General features: G+C 39.7%; 1 protein-coding gene across 1 annotated transcript in view; it reads left to right on the plus strand.

Moving 5' to 3' along the window:
- Positions 1-74: 74 nt before the first annotated feature.
- Positions 75-17,809, plus strand: part of STYK1 (serine/threonine/tyrosine kinase 1) — an 80,695-nt gene continuing 62,960 nt past the window's right edge. The window contains exon 1 of the mRNA XM_064284565.1: positions 75-17,381. The gene's annotated coding sequence lies outside the window, so the exon portion shown is untranslated. The remainder of the gene's footprint in view (positions 17,382-17,809) is intronic.

The following is a 17,809-nucleotide window of genomic DNA, read 5'->3' on the forward strand; positions in this document are numbered from 1 at the left end:
TCTTTCTTTCTCCTACTTCATTCACTTAGGGAGCCCTGGTGGTGCAACAGTTAAGAGCTTGGCTGCTAACCAAAAGGTCCGCAATTTGAATCCACCAACTACTCTTTGGAAACTCTGTGGGACAGTTCTACTCTGTTCGATGGGGTCGCTTTGAGTTGGAATCGACTTGACAGCAATGGGTTGGGTTTACAGGTTTTCATTCACTTGACTAAATGAAGACTAAATTAAAATCCAAATGTAATTTGGATTAGTGCCATTTAATAAATTTAGGCATATGAATTTGAGATAACAGAAAATGGAATCCCTCTTGGAATGTACAGCTGGAATTTAATAAGTTTATGATCTGAGTTGGGTAGTAGGCACACTTTGTTTCGGTACCCTGTATCTCTTGAGTAATCGTCACTGAAGTGATGAACTTTCAACCCTAGGTTTTCAACACCAGCTGCCTTGTTGTATATACACATGTGTGTCTTTCAGAGGAGCTCTTTCTAACTACCCTACAAATTTCTCCCTTCCCCCAGGGGGCTGATGATATCCTCAAGTTGAGAAACACTGCGGTATATGTCCATGCTACATAGTCACTTCTCGGATGCGATAGGCTTAAATTAGATTACACTGGAGAATCAGAAATTTAAATTGCTCGATCAAGAGACATGGGGTGCTTGGGTCGGTGCACAGAAGAGATTAAAGTGCTTTTGCTCTTCATGGAGTGAATAAATGTATGTAAAAAAATACTTGTTTGACATCTTACAGTAATAAAATTCTTTAAATCTTAGAGCTGACACAGATTGGAGCTTTGGGGAGCTAGCACTTGGTTTGGTGTAAAATCAGTCAAAAAGAGAAAAAATGATCTTAATCACTTAAGAGGAGTGATTTATATATATTATGGCATAAATGTCTTATTTAGTAGGAAAATATCTAGAAAGGAAATGGGCTGGTACTGTAAGTCTCTAAAAAACCAAGTGATCTTGCCAGTGGCCATGGCAAGACTTTGTCACCTTTTTGATTTTCCCAGGGTGACTGATGAGTCAGTCCCCAAATCACGCCATTTTCAGAATGGACATGGAAAGCTGTAATAGACATTGCATCACTGGAAAAAAAGTCCCTTCCATCAGTTGGAAACGACTTCCTGAGCAATAAAAATATTGGGAATAATCGTGTAGGTATGTTTTACATAATTTTTTTTTTTTTTAAGGACACTCCTATTTTCCAGATTGGCTGTATTATTTTATATTCCTACCAACAATGTTTGAGGAATCTAGTTTCTCTACATCCTTGCCGTTATTTGATATTGTCAAGATTTTTTTGTTTAGCTGTTCTAATATGCATGTAGTAGTAGTACCTTATTGTGGTTTTAGTTTGCATTTCCCTAATGGCTGATGATGTTGAAAATATTTTCGTGTACTTATAATTGCCATCTGTTATCCTCCTTGATGAAATGTCTGTTTATATCTTTTAGCAATTTTCTAGATGGATTTTTATTTTTACTGTTTTGAGTTTTGAGAGTTCTTTATATAATCTAGATATGATTCCTTCATCAAATATGTGCTTTGCAAATATTGTCTTTGAGTTTGTAGCTTGTGTCTTCATCCTCTTAACAGAGCCTTTTTTAAGAGCAAAAATTTTTAGTTTTGATGATATTCAGTTTATTGATTTTTTTTTTTTTTTGATACATGTGCTTTTACTGTCATGTCTAAGAACTCTCTACCATGTCTACTCTAGATCTGTTTTCTTCTTAATTTTTGTTTAAGATACGAGTTTTAGGTTGAGGTTTAATTTTTTTTTTTTTTTGCTGATGGGTGTCCAGTTGTCTTGGCACCATTTGTTGACAAGGTTATCATTACTTACTTTAATTGCTTTTGTACCTTTGCCAAAACATAGTTGGCCATACTTGTGTGGGTCCATTTCTAGGGTGTGCGTTCTGTTCTGTTAGTCTGGTTATCTGTCTCTCCACAATAACACGTTGTCTAGATTACGGTAAATCTTGAAGTCACTTAGAGTGATTCCTCCGACTTTCAAATTTATTTTAGCTACTGTAGTATCTTTAAGGAGTCCTGGTGGTGCAGTGGTTCTTGGCTGCTAACCAAAAGGTGTGGTTCTAACCCACCAGCAACACTGTGGGAGAAAGATGTGGCAATCTGCTTGCGTAAAGATTACAGCTTTGGAAACCCTATGGGGGCAGTTCTACTCTTTCCCTCCTATAGGGTCGCTGTGAGAATTGACTTGATGGCAAATGAGTAGTATTTTTGCTGTTTCATATACCTTTTTGAATAAGCCTGTATATTTCTAAAAAAAGAGAAAACTTTCCGGGATTTTGATAGGAGTTGCGTTAACCAGTAGAAGAATTTGGGGAGAATTTGCATCTTTACTATGCTGAGTCTTAGCAAAGAAGGACATTGGTATGTAGTTTCCTCTTTTTGTGCAGACTTCTTCTGGTTTTGGTAACGATCATGTTGGCCTCGTAAAATAAGTTGGGAACTGTTCCTTCTCTTCTTTTCTGGAGGAGATTATGTGGAAGTACTATTAATTCTTTACACATTTGATAGCATTCTCTGGTGAAACCATTTGAGCCTAGAAATGTCCTCTCTGGGAATTTTTAAACTATGAATTTAGTTTCTTTAGTAGTTACAATACTATTCAAATTAAATATTTCAGATTGTATGAGTTTTGGTAGTTAGTACTCTTCCAGGAATGGCCTATTTCAGTCAAGTTATCAAATGTATGTGTGTGGAGTTGTTCAGTTATCCATTTATTGTGCTTTTTATTTCTGTGGGGCTGGAAGTGGTATCCCCTCTTTCATTTCTGATATTTGGAGTTTGTGCCTTCTCTCTGAATTATTTTAAAATCAGTCTTGCTAGAGATTTGTCAATGTTATTCATTGATTTAAAGAACAAGCCTTTTATCATTGATTTTTATCTGTGGTTTCCTAGTTTTTATTTCATTGATTTCTGTTCTTTGTTATTTCTTTACTTCTACTATCTTTGGGTTTATTTTGTTCTTTTTATGGTTAGATTATTGATTTGAAACTTTTTCTCATATCTGATATAAGCATTTAGTGCTATAAATTTTCCTCTCAACAGTGCTTTAGCTGTGCCCCATAAATTTTAATGTTATATTTCCATTTTTATTCAGTTTAATTTTTTTTTAATTTCTCTTTGATGATGGATTATTTAGAAGCGTGATGTTTCATTTCCAAGTGTTTGGTGATTTTTCTTTTACCTTTCTGGCATTGATTTGTAATTTTTTTTTCCGTTGTGGTCAGAGAGCCCATAGTATATGATTTTAGTTATCTTAAATTTGTTGAGTTTTGTTTTGCTTTCTGGCAAAGGATATGGTCTATTTTGGTGAATGTTCTGTGGGCTCTTGAAAACAATTCTGTTTAGTGGAGTGTTCGATAAATGTCAACTAGATCCTGTTGCTTGATGATATTATTGATATCCTTACACCAATAGAAAGGCCATATAACCAGCTAGGGCTAACAGTCTCTTCTCCATTAACCTGATACCACTGAGTTTTGGGGGAGACAAAGGAAACCTTGGACTGTACACTGACTGAGTTTGTCAAAAGACCTATTGTGAGCCAGGCTGGGTGAAAATAAGGTCATGATGTTAGCATCTCCCGCACTTTGAAACTTGCTTTGGTGTGGACTCATGTAGCCCTAACCTATTTTAACTCCTTCAGACATTTAAGAAATTGCATGGGGCAAAATGAAAGATTACAAAAATTTTGTGGAAAAAAAAACTAAGAAATATGGTATGATTATTTTATGAATGTCATTTTATCTTCAAAGTTTCTTGCATAAGTGAAAGATAAGTACCAGCATTGTTCTAGACCTTCACCACAATCCTGGCTGGTAGCTTGTGCTGTTGTTTGGAAAATAAGAAAAATGCAGATCCAGGTCAGCCAAATTCATTATGAAGTTCAAGCCCACAGATAGGGAGGCTAGAGAGAGGATAAGCCTAGAAATTGAAGATGTAGGTCCAAAACTCTCGCTATCTTTAACCTCAAGCCATGCCCTCAACATCCAGTTTCCTACGTCTTTGTCTGAAAAAAAAAAAAAAAAAAAGGAGTTTTATGGATCAATGGTTCTTACCTGGGGGTCAGAGTGAAGTCATTTCAGCAGCATTTCTACTCCCTCAAATCCAGTGTGCCATTGTCTTTGTGTGTGTGACTGTGGTAATTATAGTCACTGGGTGAGGTTTGTAATTTTTATCTGTATATACTGTAGAGGCAAGGTTATTGGAGGCAACAGTTCATATAAAGTGTTGCAACAGCATTGCATGTTGATTACAACTAATGGGAATAGGTAAGGAAAATATTGAATAAGGATCAAACATCTTGCTTACTTTGCTGGCTTAGTGTCTGTTTAGCAAAGTGTAAAATGTGACAACTCTTTAAAGTATTTTGACACATGATGAACAGTAAGACTTTATGTAGGAGAAACAGTTTTAATTATTATTCTTCTTCTTACTTCTAAGTATTGAAAAGATTATACTATTTCACGATGTTGATTTTATAAAATAAACCACATTGATATCATGAATTAATTTAAATAACGCGTGAGCAAATAAAAAAAAATGCATCTTACAAATTATCAACCCCTTCATTTCATGTGATTACCATTCTTTCCTCAGGGAACCACATTTTCCATACACGACCCATTGCCCTCTGACATACAGACCCAGTGAGTGTGTTGTTGTTGCTCTAGTATATCACATTTTAGTACAGCTTACTGTCATATATTTTAAGACTAAAATATAAGCAAATCCTTGTATTTTCTTCCAATTTTACATAAATCTCACTAGGGTAACCTCCTAACTAAGAACCAAACACTATAAATACATTATCTTTTACCATTACTGGAAAATACGCTATTTCCATTTTACTAGTGTGGAAAACAACAGCTCTGAAAAATTACTTAATATGCCTGCATCTCACAGAGTAATTAGTGCTACCTGTTGTAACGAACAGCCTTGAATACCAGTGGTTTCACGTAATACATATTTCTTCTTGGACATGCCTGGTTGGGTGACTCTCCTGGGCAACTCTCCTCCTAGTGGCTGCTTAAGAATCAAGTCACCTTCCATGCTGTGGCTCTGTCATCTTCTAATATGTGGTTTCAGCTTGTTCTGGTGTCATTCAGCCAATAGATAGGGATATGAGAGAGCAATTCGGCCTCAGAACAGAAGTGACATATCACTAATGCTTACATTCCATGGGCAAGAGCTAGTCACAAGGCTGTACCTACAATTAAAGGGGCTGGGAAAGTAGGAACTGTGCCTGCAGAGAAGAAATAGGCTAGGTGACTAGAACCAGTCTCTACCACAATTCCAAAGCACACACTGTTAAGAGCAGGATCTGGCTTTTAGTCATGGCCTCTCTGACTTTAATACCCATGCTTTTCTCTTTACACTACTTTTTGCAGGGCAAAAAGCCTACAAAAGGACTAGCCAGCTCTTCCTGCTTCACTTTGTATGGTGGGCTTATGATGAAACCAGGATCTGGTCCTCACCTTTGTTTATTCATAAACTTTACTTTTTGTCAGCTCACAAAGAGTTGTTTAATAGTATGTTTACAAATATGATTTGTTAGAAATGACATTTTAATACTCTACATTTTAAAACACTCCAAGGGATCTTAAAAGCTTGCAAGCAGCCATCCAAGGCACAACAATTGGTCTCTGTTCACCTGGAGCAACAGAGGAAGAAGGAGAGTCAGGAATAGGAGGAGGTAACGGGTTGTGTGGCTAATTGTCTCCATGAACAGCTGCCTCTTTTGCCATGAGACCAAATAACTGGATGATGCCTGGCTACCGTTCCTGAGCATTTTGATCAAAGATCCTATAGAAGAATCCTGATCAAAAGAGGGAAAATGCAGAATGTAATTTCAAATTCTCATGGAATCCAGACATTCTGGAGCAGTGGAGGATAGATGAACCCCCAAAACTATTGCCCTGAGAAAACCTTTAATCAGACCAATAAGCAACATTATGATAAACAGAGGAAAGACTGAAGTTGTCAAGGATTTCATTTTACTTGGCTTCACAACCAATGCCCATAGAAGCAGCAGCCAAAGCAAATGATGTATTGCCTTGGGCAAAGCTGCTGCAAAAGACCTCTTTAAAGTGTTAAAAAGCAAAGATGTCACTTTGAGGACTAAGGTGCGCGTGACACAAGCCACGATATTTTCAATTGCCTCATATGCATACAAAAGCTGGACAATGAATAAGGAAGATCAAAGAAGAATTAACGCCTTTGAATTATGATATTGGCAAAGAATATCGAATATACCATGGACTGCTAGAAGAATGAATAGATTTGTCTTGGAAGAAGTACAGCCAGAATGCTCCTTAGTAGAAAGGAAGGCAAGACTTTGTCTCATGTACTTTGGACATCTTATCTGGAGGGACCAGTCCCTGGAGAAGGACATCGTGCTTGGTAAAGTAGAGGGCAAACAGAAAAGAGGAACACCCTCAATGGGATGGATTGAGACAGTGACTACAACAGTGGACTCAAACACAGCAACAATTGTGAGGATGGCGGAGGACCAGGCAGAGTTTCATTCTGTTGTACACAGGGTCACTTTGAGTCGGAACCAACTCATCACCTAACAAGAACAACAACAACTCAGATCACTTCACTGATATGGTGTAACATAGATAAGTCCTTAACGGGATTCCTAATTTCAATGCATTTCTTAATCACTTCTTAGAGACTTAGTGCATAATTATATCTTTATTAAAGTTTACTTTTATAAAGAATTTGGTACAAGTATGTGTTTAATAAAGCATTTAACTTGGAAAGAGAGGATCGTGGTTCCAGTCTTGACCCTGCAGCTTATTATCTGTGTGGCCATGGACATCAACCACTGAGTCTCAATTTCCTACAGTAAAACAATGACAAGAGCCAAAAAAAAAAAAAAAAAAAAGTCCTTCACTTTTTCTCATCTTCTTCTATATTTGACAAACATGTACCATGCTTTGTGAATATGTACCATGCTTTGTGCTAGGGTCAAGATAAATTGTGGCCTCTGCCCTCAGGGAGATCATACCATAATAGGATGAACAGACAAGCAAACTATTATAAATGAGAAAAGTACTGAGTGCTCAGAAGACAGAGAAAGATACTCTTCCTAGGGTAGAATTCTAACTGAAGGCTTTTTGCTGTTTACTGCTGACAACTGACCCTGACTCATGGCAATCCCAAGCACAATGAAATCAAATACTGTCCAGTCCTGAGCCATCAAGATTGAACTGTTGTGATTCATAAGGTTTTCATTGGCTGCTTTTCTGAAGCAGATCACCAGTCCTTTTTCCCTAGTCCCTCTTACTCTGGAAGTTCTGCTGAGGCCTGTTCAGCATTATAGCAACATGCAAGCCTCCACTGATGGATGAATGGTGGCTGTGCTTAAGGTGCACTGGCCAGGAACTGAACTGAGTCTCCCACATAGAAGGTGAGAATTCTACCGCTGAACCACCAAAGACTCCACAAGTAAAAGTTAAGAAACACTTTTCAAAGGTGAGCTGAATCGAGAAGAACCAGTAGGAATTATTACATAAATTAGGAGTGGAAGTGCATTAGAGATAGAAGGAGCAGAGAGTGCAAAGGCCTGTTGAATGAGAAGACTTAATGTTTGTTTATTTATTTTTGGTAGAGTATTAAAAAACCCGATGCTGTCGAGTTGATTCTGACAGTAGAGCTGCCGCATTGGGTTTCTAAGGAGCAGCTGGTGAATTTGAACTGCTGACCTTGTGGTTAGCAGCCAAACTCTTAAACACTGTGCCACCAGAGGGTATTAGTAAGGGATATTGGACAGTAGGAAGAGTATAAGTTTAGCGTTTGTGGGGATTCATGAAGATCATCAAGAGATTCCATTCTTTAATAACTTAAAAATTTTAAATGGGGGAATTACATGGTGTTATGAATTAAATTGTGTCCCCCAAAAATGTGTGTCAACTTGACTAGGCTATGATTCACTGTATTATGCAGTTGTCCACCATTTTATGATCTGATGTGATTATTTTATGTGTTATAAATCCTAACCTCTATGATGTTAATGAGGCAGGATTAGATGTGGTTATGTTAATGAGTCAGGACTCAGTCTACAGGATTATGTTGTATCTTGAGTCAATCTCTTTTGAGATATAAAAGAGAGACTTGAGCAGAGAGGGAGGGACCTCATACCACCAAAAAAGAAGAGCCAGGAGTGGAGTGTATCCTTTGGACTCAGGGTCCCTGTCTGAGAAGCTCCTAGACCACAGGAAGACTGATGACATGGACCTTCTCCAGAGTTGACAGAGACAGAAAGCCTTCTCCTGGAGCTGGTGCCCTCAATTCTGACTTCCAGGATCCTGAACTGTGAGAGAAAAATTTGCTAAAGTCATCAACTTGTGGTATTTCTGTTATAAACAGCACTAGAATAACTAAGACAAATGGTAAGACTTCTTTCTGGAACAAACATTCTGGTAGCAATGTGAAAGATTAGAGGGTGGGTGAGGCTGAGGAATGGAAGACAGGAGACTCTTGCAGAAATCCAGGCCAAAAAAAACAAACTCAGACAGTGGAAAAGAGGAAGAAAAAAAAAAAAAAGATTAAGAGAGATTAAGGTGGTATAAGCCCTGTGCTTGATGTCATTTAACGGGGGGTGGGGGTAGGCCTGAAAAGAACGACAGGCATCTAGGGCAGTTCCCAGCTTTCTAATTAAGTGGATGTGGTACTCCTAATTTGAAACTCGCAGACCCTTCGGGAGGCAGGTAGCTATTTGGAAAATCATAGCCGAAGAGTGTTTAATTAGTATAAATCTGTAAGGAATTATTTAATGGCATATGTTAAAACTGTTCATTTCACTGTTATCAGTGAGGTAGGTGAAGGTACAGAAAGTTTTTTTTTCCCCCTTAAATCAATTTGTTGTTTACCAAATCTCAATAACATAGCCAACCAGTAAGGTATATATCAGAATTTTGAATCAAGATTATTATTATCATTTTTTGTTTGTGAAGGAGGTATTGGAAAGTACAAATTCAAATTGTTTTCAAGATAATTTTCAATGTTTTAGCTGAAGAGGGCTGAAATAAACAAGATTAAATTTTGAAACAAATGTACAATTCACTACAGATTGTTACAAGTATAGGTTAATAGAAATCTAGATTATTATTAATAATATATAATAATGTGATAATTAACATTTATGTCATGTTTTTGATTTTAAGAAGTATATTTTCTTTCTTGAACTTCTCAACTACTCTGTGAGATAGGTATTTTTACATATAAAATATTTATATCTACATTTATATTTTACATATAAATAAACTGGGATTTAGAGAAGTTAATTTTTTACTTAGTATACGGAAAAATTTTCTGATATTCGGAGCTGTTAAGAATAGAATGAGCTACCTGTTGGCAGGTCCTCAGCAATACAAAAGCGTAGAGCTGGACGACCACTTGCTAGAGATGTTCTGCTGTGGGAAATGGCTTCAGTAGTTGCGAATGTGAGCCAAATGGTTTTCCGTGTGTGTGTTCGAGGATTAGAGAATCATGGAGTATGAAACTTGACAAAGACCCGGAGCTAATCTAGTCCAATTTATTCATTTTACAAGTGAGAAGATGAAGCTCAGCTAGGTCAACATGCCAAACTTGACCCAGGCTATGGACCCTGACTGCAGGTCAGTGACCTTTAAACTACACTAAATGATTCTATGAGAATCTTGGGAAAAGGAAGAAAAGGGGAAGAAAGGAGTGGGGCCAAGTGGCTGGCAAAATGTCCCAAATCAGCACACTATTCTCCATGGGGAGCATGGGTGTTCTTTGCCAGAATAAGTAATTGGCAAGTTGGGTATTTCTTTTATGGTCAACAACATTTACTGATCTTTTACTATTTGTAGGAAACAGAATATAAAGAGGTGTGAGATACTATTACCAGTTGCCTTTGACTATGACACATCATGACTGCAGGTGTGTCAGAGTGGAACTGTGCTCCATAGGGTTTTCAAATGGTGATTTTTCAGAAGTAGATTACAAGGACTTTCTTCCAAGGCATGTCTGGGTGGACTTGAGCCTCCAACTTTTTGGTTAGCAGCCAAGCTCTTTAACTGTTTGCACCCCCAGGGACTCTGGACCTTATACTAAAATCTCTCAAAAACAATATGTGGTAGGCAGAATAATGGATCTCCAAAGGTGTCCAGTCCCTAATCCTTGGAATCTGTGAATATGTTACTTTACATGGCAACAGGGACTTTGCAGATGTGACTAAGGTTACAGAATTTGAGCTAGAGAGATTATCCTGGATTATAACTGGGCTTAATCTAATCACACAAATCCTTAAAAGCAGAGAAACTTTCCCAGCTGTGGCCAGCGGGAGAAAGACTTTGGTTGGTTGAATCCGCAGATGCAGAACCCGCGGATATGAAGAGCCGACTGTAGTGGAGGTATTTCTCTAAAAACTGTACTAGACATCTGGTTGCATTGCTTTGGAACTGTTGTAAGAAGGATTCGACCCACTGTTGCTGGTATTAAAGATGGAGAAAACAGAATTGTGAATCAAAAAATGTGGATGGCCTCCAGAAGCTGGAAAAGGCAAGGAAATGGATTCTCCTCTATGGCCTCCAGAAAGAAACACAGCCCTGCCAACACCTTGATTTTAGCCCAGTCACACCCATGTTGGATTTCTGGCCTATAAAATTGTAAGACAATAGACTTGTGTTGTTTAAGCCACCAAGTTTGTGATAATTTGCTACTATGGAAGCAATAGAAAACTAATGCACGATGTAAAAAGAAAAAACATATATTTGGGAAATTCAGTACCCATAATCCAGATTCTCTAGGGCATACCAACCTGGGGATAGAGTCCCACGGACAGTAATAACTCAGGTTCCCATGGGTTGGTTGCAGAATCTGTGATCTTTCTTAAAAGACTTCTTCCCAAGCTATCCCTGGGAGACCTTATAAATGTTCCATCAACTCAGTGCCCAGCTACTACATAGAGTCTAGGATTTTCTTACTCTGGTTTAGGTTCCCTCTGGTGATGTCTAATCTTCTCTCTTTGGTTGAGAAGCCCCATTGAGGTGTCTGGTATTATTGCAGAGACTACTGATAACTCTACACCACAGCTGCCATCAAAGTTGCATTGTTCGTTTGTGCCAGTGCAAGCGGTCCAGGTAAGCCACAGGAGCCTGTGACACTATCTTCTACTTATGGCCACTGCTGCCCTCCTGTGGTGAAGTTGGGATGTGTTTCATATAAACTTGAAATAATCCATCTGCCTTGCTTGTGTTAAATTCCTTTCCAACAGTTCCAAAGCAATGCAACCGGGTGTCTAGTACAGTTTTTAGAGAAATACCTCCACTACAGTTGGCCCTTCATATCCACGGGTTCTGCATCTGCGGATTCAACCAACCAAAGATCGAAAATATTCGGAAAAAAGATTTTTTGCAAAGAGTAAAACTTGAATTTGCCACTAGCCAAGCGCTAAGCCAAATCCAAGGGAATGCAGTGATGTGTAGGCGTACCCTGCTGTGGCCTCCCGTCATCTCACAGATCCTCAGTCTTTCTCCAGTGCTCGTTGTTGGAGCACTGTTCGTTCCTTCACTACTTGTATTGTGTGCACCCTTTGTTTCTGTGAAAAATGGCTCCTAGAAAGCAAAGGAGTGGTCAAAGCAGTCCCTGAAAGACGAAGTGTGAGGGGCTGAGGAGAAGGAGAAGAAGGAGCTGAAGGCTAGTAAGGGCTGGCTGGCTAGCTCTGGAAAGAGCTACAGCCTCAAGAACCTAAAGATCACGGGAAAATCTGCATGGACTCATGGCCAGGCAGAATCAGCATCCCCAGGAGAGCTCAAGAAACTCAGAGAAGAGAAAGGCTGCCTTCCAGAGCAAGTCTTCAATTGTGATGAAACAACTACCTGCATAGCATTTACTTTTTTTTTTTTATTATTATAAGTAATCTAGGGGTGATTTAAAATATAGGGGAGGATGTGCATAGGTTATATGCAAATACTGTGCCATTTTGTATAAGGTTCTTGAGCATCCACAAATTTTGGTGCCCACGGGGGTCCTGGAACCAATCCCCCTCAGATACCAAGGAATGACTGTGGTTGTACCTACACTCTCCTCTGCCTAGGACTCGGTTATAAGTCACCAGCCCAGAGCTAAAGGACACAAAGAGTCCAACACATACCAAAACCCAAACTATTCTTAGTTATTGGGCAAAGCCTTCAAACTCTGTTCTTTTCCTTACAATGTAATTTCCCAAGGGAGATGCCATGCCTAATGGAAATAGATTCCAGAAGCCCAGCAGACTTCAGACTTCAAGCGGGAATCTGTCATCACAACCGCAGAAGCATACAAGTGAGTGCACTAAGTAACACGCAAATGGAGGGCATTGCTATAGAATCTAGAGGCGAGCAGGATCTGGTAGTTAAAATTCCTGTGCAATAAACTGGAGAACGATGTGAGCCCCAGTGTGTATTTTAGTGGGACTTCCTACCGTTTAGTACTTAACATGGGCAGAGCAGATAATGGGCACTCAATAAACGTGTATGGAATTAATAGCAAGGCAGAAATAACCATGTGGCAGGTATGCTGGGACTGAAGCACTGCTGAAGTTGAGTCAGAGAGCCAGAAATCTGAGACGGAAGTAGTAATTGAAATTGTAAGGGGATGAACACATGGAGAGAAAAGAGAAATGATAAATATCGGGCCACCTTATTCATGAATATATGTGTGGGACTAGCCACAGATACATACCTCCTGTTTATATCTGCTATTTTAACCAGAACTCTCTGTATGGCATGTCCTCAGGTGGTTTTATGTCAGGACATTACTATTTCCACTGTTTTCTCTATCTCAGGAAAAAAAATATATATATAAAATTGGAATTGCTCAATAACATTGGAGGGCAATTTTTTGTTTCTGCCTCTTTGTTATATTTTCCTTTTCAAAATTCCCGGTCCTAGAGACTGAAATTTCTATTGATATAATGGTTCCTTAACAATAGCCAGATTTTAAAAACAAAATCATGTGCATTACCTTTATTGACAGACTAACAAGTATCTAGTAATATGCTAGGGTGCCATGGGAATTAAAAAGATGAGTAAGTCACAGGCTCTTCCCTTAAGGAGATTGTGGTGCCTACAGAGGTAGAGTGGGAGATTAAATAATATAAAAAAGCTCATCTAAATTCCTTTGGCTTTTACTCATCAGTTTTAACACAAAAATGAAACTTCATTCTGTTTTAAAAGAGCTCTGAAGGAAATGAATATTTCAATGAAGGACACCATAAGGACTGAAGTACCTCAATCTCTAAATACTCCATATTACATTGCAGCGAATTTCCTTCTGTCCTAGTGAATTCCAGTTTCTGTTTGGTATGCTATCAAGGCTGAACAAACTGGTCACCTATTCAAGTAATATATGACCTATAATTCTTTATCAGAACTTGTATAGATATGAATATCTAATTGGAATTCTTCCAGCTATGCATTTTCTTGAATGTTTCCTATAATTGTAAATTCCACGAGGAATTTACAAGAAGTAAATAACTTCTTTATTTACTACTATGTCCCCACAGGAGACAAGCACAAAATGGGTATTTAAAAAACATACGGTAAATGAATTGACGATTAATTACCTACTCCTGGGGTTTTCATTTCCATTTATTCCTTCTAAGTTCTCCATGTAGCAACGCTTGTACACCCAGCAAACGGATGGGGTGGACAATGTCCCTGTGGCGACTAGTGACCCTGAAGTTCTAAACCATTTTAAGCGCCAATGACGGGAGCTGCCATGGGATGGGACACGAGGTGGCGCTGTTGCCGTTTATCGCAGCTTTCCATTTTCACCTGGACTGGAGTCTCCTTTATACTGGACCACCTAGCAATCACTAGGGCAGGAAATTAGTATCTAGATCAGTTCTAAGTCCAGCTTTTATAGTTTCAGCAGAGGTTGCCCAACGGCTGGTGCTGCGAGTCCCGGAAACCCCGGTGCCCTTAGAGTTCCCTTGGTGGGGAGCCCGCCCAAACTCCATCCTTTAATGGCAGCCACGCCCCATAGTGGGAGGCGGGACTGAAAAGCATTTCCTTGAGGCTGGCACACCTTGCCCTACCCAAACCGCTCGTTTATTTCCGCCCCCCCCCCTCCCGGCCGGTTCCATCCGAAACCAGAGTGACCGGAGGAGGGACACGGCAGTGAACACGGAGTTTGGGGGTATGAAGGATGGAAGGGGGACAGTAGTGATGGAGCTAGGGTTGGACATGGAAGCTGGAGAAGAAAAACGGGGAAGGCTGGGAGTGGGGCGGCTGTAATCAGCTCTTTGTATTTTGCGTGAACAAAGAGTAGTCACCAGGTGAATTAACCTGTATTTCTTTGGAACAAACATCTTGAGGTTTTTGGCATCTGTGCAGTTTGGCAAGGGAGCAGCAGTAAGCAAACCCATGATGAGGTGCTTCCATTATTCCCTGAGAGACAAGGAGAAATGAGGTAGAACAACGCAGGGAAAAGGAGTTACAAGACTACACAGTCTTTAGTATGTGTGGCTTTGGGCTCACTGGCTCTCGGTTTCGGCTTCCCCATTTGTACAGCAGAAATAATAATGTAATTACCTCATAGGGTTGTTGTGATATTTAAATGAGATAATATGTGTGACCAGGCTTTAAAAACTGTGGTGATATCCTGTTCCTTGATGGGAATTTTTGCTTTCTTCCTAATCTGTCTTCCCTTTTCCAATCTTTCTTTTCTCACTATTAAGCCTTCAACTTCATCCCCATTTTGTCTCTTTTCTTTGCCTTTCATTTCCCAGGTCATCTTCTGTGGTTGTTGCCTCCTCTGTAATGAATTCTATCCGGATCTGACTTTCTCATACATTTCAGACCAAGCTTTCTTCCCACTACCTAGTGTTAGCCATCAGGGTGGAAATAAAGGAAGTGAGCTTCTGCAACATACAGTGCCTGAAAGCAGAGCTTTGTAAAAAGTGCTGCTGGCCTGATTTATCCTCCTCAGGGCACCGGAATTTCCACTGACAGCCACATAAGGGGGTCATCCAGACCTTTTAATGAGTTATCATGAAATATTTGCTCAATGGCAATCTTACGCTTCTTCAGTGCCTCCACTACCAGGTATCTCGTTATGTACCCACTTGAAGTTAGTCGAGCATTACATCTATTTCAGTTGTCTTCTGGAGAAGTTTTGTTTTCCCACCACCTCACATCCAGCCCCGCAAGCATGTGCTCCAGACTTCTACCGGGAGCTATGTGATTCTGCAGCTCTGTTTTGTTTTAACCTGAATGTATTAATTTGCCTTTGCTAGTGTGACAAATTATCACAAATTTAGTGGCTTAAAACAACACAAATTTATTATTTTACAATTCCGTAGTTAGAAGTTGGGAATGGGTCCCCTGGGGCTAAAACCAGGTGTTAGCAGGGCTTCTTTCCTTTCTGGAGGCTGTAGGGGAGAATCTGTTCACAGATGAAGAGGAATTTTGCCCCAGGATGGAATATGCCTAAAGGCTCACCCGTATATGATTTAAATGATACAGAAATGAGATTTTGGAGTTGGAGTTGATTTTAAGACTTTTGGGATAATGTGATGGGGTGAATGTGTTTTTCAAGTGACAAGTACATGAATTTTTGGGGGCCAAATGGAGCCCTGGTGGTGCAGTAGTTAAGAGCTACAGGTACAAACCAAAAAGGTTGGCAGTTCGAATCTACCAGCTGCTCCTTGGAAATGCTATGGGGCAATTCAGTTCTAGCCTATAGGGTTGCTATGGGTTGGAATTGGCTCAATAGTAACAAGTTTTTTTTATTGTTTGTTTTTTCTTTTTTTGGTAAAAGGTAGAATGTTAGGGATTGGCTTGTGTCCCCCCAAAGTATGTGTCAGCTCGGCTAGGCCACGATTTACGGTATTGTGTGGTTGTCCTCCATTTCGTGATCTGATATAATTATGCTCCATTTTGTGATGTGTTGTAAATCCTAACCCATACCTGTAGTTATAATCCCATTTGTGAATGGGTTGGTTGTTATATTAATGAGGCATGATTAGTTTATGTTTGTTATGTTAATGAGGTAGGATTAGGGTGTATCTTGAGTCAATCTATTTTTTAATATAAAAGATATTGAACAAGCAAGCTAAGTAGTACAAATGGGAGAAGAGAGATGCCAAGCCAGATGAAGATCATCTAAGAGCAGAAGCTCAGAAGAGACAAGGACCTTCCTTCAGAGCTGACAGAGAAAACCTTCTCCTAGAGCTGGCACCCTGAATTTAGACTTCTAGCTTCCTAAACTCTGAGATACTTGGAGTTGATTTAAGACTTTTGGGATAATATGATGAGGTGAATGTGTTTTACACGTGGCAAGGACATGAATTTTTGGAGGCCAAAGGGTGGAGTGTCATGTGTTGAATTGAGTCCCCCCAAATTTGTGTCAACTTGGCTAGGCCATGGTTCCCAGTATTGTGTGGTTGTTTCTCCATTTTACGATCTGATGTTATTACGTGTTGTAAATCCTAGCCTCTATGCCTGTGATTATGGTCCCATTTGGAAGTGAGTTCTCCATTACGTTAATGAGGCATGACTGGGTTATGTTAATGAGGATAAGGATGGGAGGTACCACCCTTGCTTGAGTCATATCTTTTATCTTACAAGAGATAAAAGGAGAGAGCAGTGAGCAAAGAGAGGAAGGACCGCCTACCACCAAGAAAGAAGAGTCAGAAGAGGAGTACATCCTTTGGATTCAGGGTCCCTGTGCTGAGAACCTCCTAGACTCAGGGGAAGATTGATGCCAAGACACATGGGGATCTCAAAGGAATGTGGGGCTCTCAGATGTTGAAAGGAGACAAGGACCTTCCATCAGAGCAGAGAGAGAAAGAAGGCCTTCCCTTGGAGCTGGCGCCCTAAATTTGAACTTTTAGCCTCCTAAATTGTGAGAGAATAAATTTCTGTTTATTAAAGCCATCCACTTGTGGTATTTCTGTTGTAGCAGCACTAGATAACTAAGAAATAATTTGGTCCCTACAAGAGATGAAAGCAGAGAGAAGAAAGCACAGAGAGAGGGACCTGAATACCACCAAGAAAGAAGAGCCAGGCCAGGAGCAGAGTATATCCCTGCACCCCCTATACCTGGGGGAAGATTGATGCCAAGACATACGTAGATTTCCAAGGAATGCAGGGTCCACAGATGTTGAAAGGAGGCAAGAACCTTCCCTCAGAGCTGACAAAGAGAGAAAGTCTTCCCCTAGAACTGGCACCCTGAACTCAGATTTCTAGGCTCCTTATCTGTGAGAGAATAAATTTCTGTTTGTTAAAGCCATCCACTTGTGTTATTCTGCTTCCTTTTCCAGCTTCTAGAGATCGCCTGGATTCCTTGGCTCATGGCTCCCTTCCATCTTCAAACCCAGCAATGGTCAGTCAAATCTTTCTTATTTACACACTCTGCACTGATATTTCTGCCTGCCATCTCTTCCACATTTAAGAACTCTTATGATTACATTGGGCTCACTCCAGGATAATCTTATTTTAAGGTGCATTGATTTGCAAATATTTCCATCTGTAAACTTAATTCTCCCTTGGCATGTAACCTAACATATCCACACATTCTGGTGATTAGGATGTAGACAACTTGGAGGACCATTATTCTGACTGCCACACCTGAACTTTCTCTGGTTGGGGTCTCTTGTCTTATTTTTGTTCCAAAGATCAGCGTTTTGCCTGCTATATCAAGAACTTTATGTCCCTCTTATGAAGAGAAACAGCATTTTGCCTGATGATAGGCTAAAAATGCTTCCCAATTAAGCAGGAATCTGGGTGCCTTGATGGTTGTTATTGCTGGTT

This window comes from Loxodonta africana, chromosome 4, assembly GCF_030014295.1.
Source record: "Loxodonta africana isolate mLoxAfr1 chromosome 4, mLoxAfr1.hap2, whole genome shotgun sequence".
Lineage (NCBI taxonomy): Eukaryota > Metazoa > Chordata > Mammalia > Proboscidea > Elephantidae > Loxodonta > Loxodonta africana.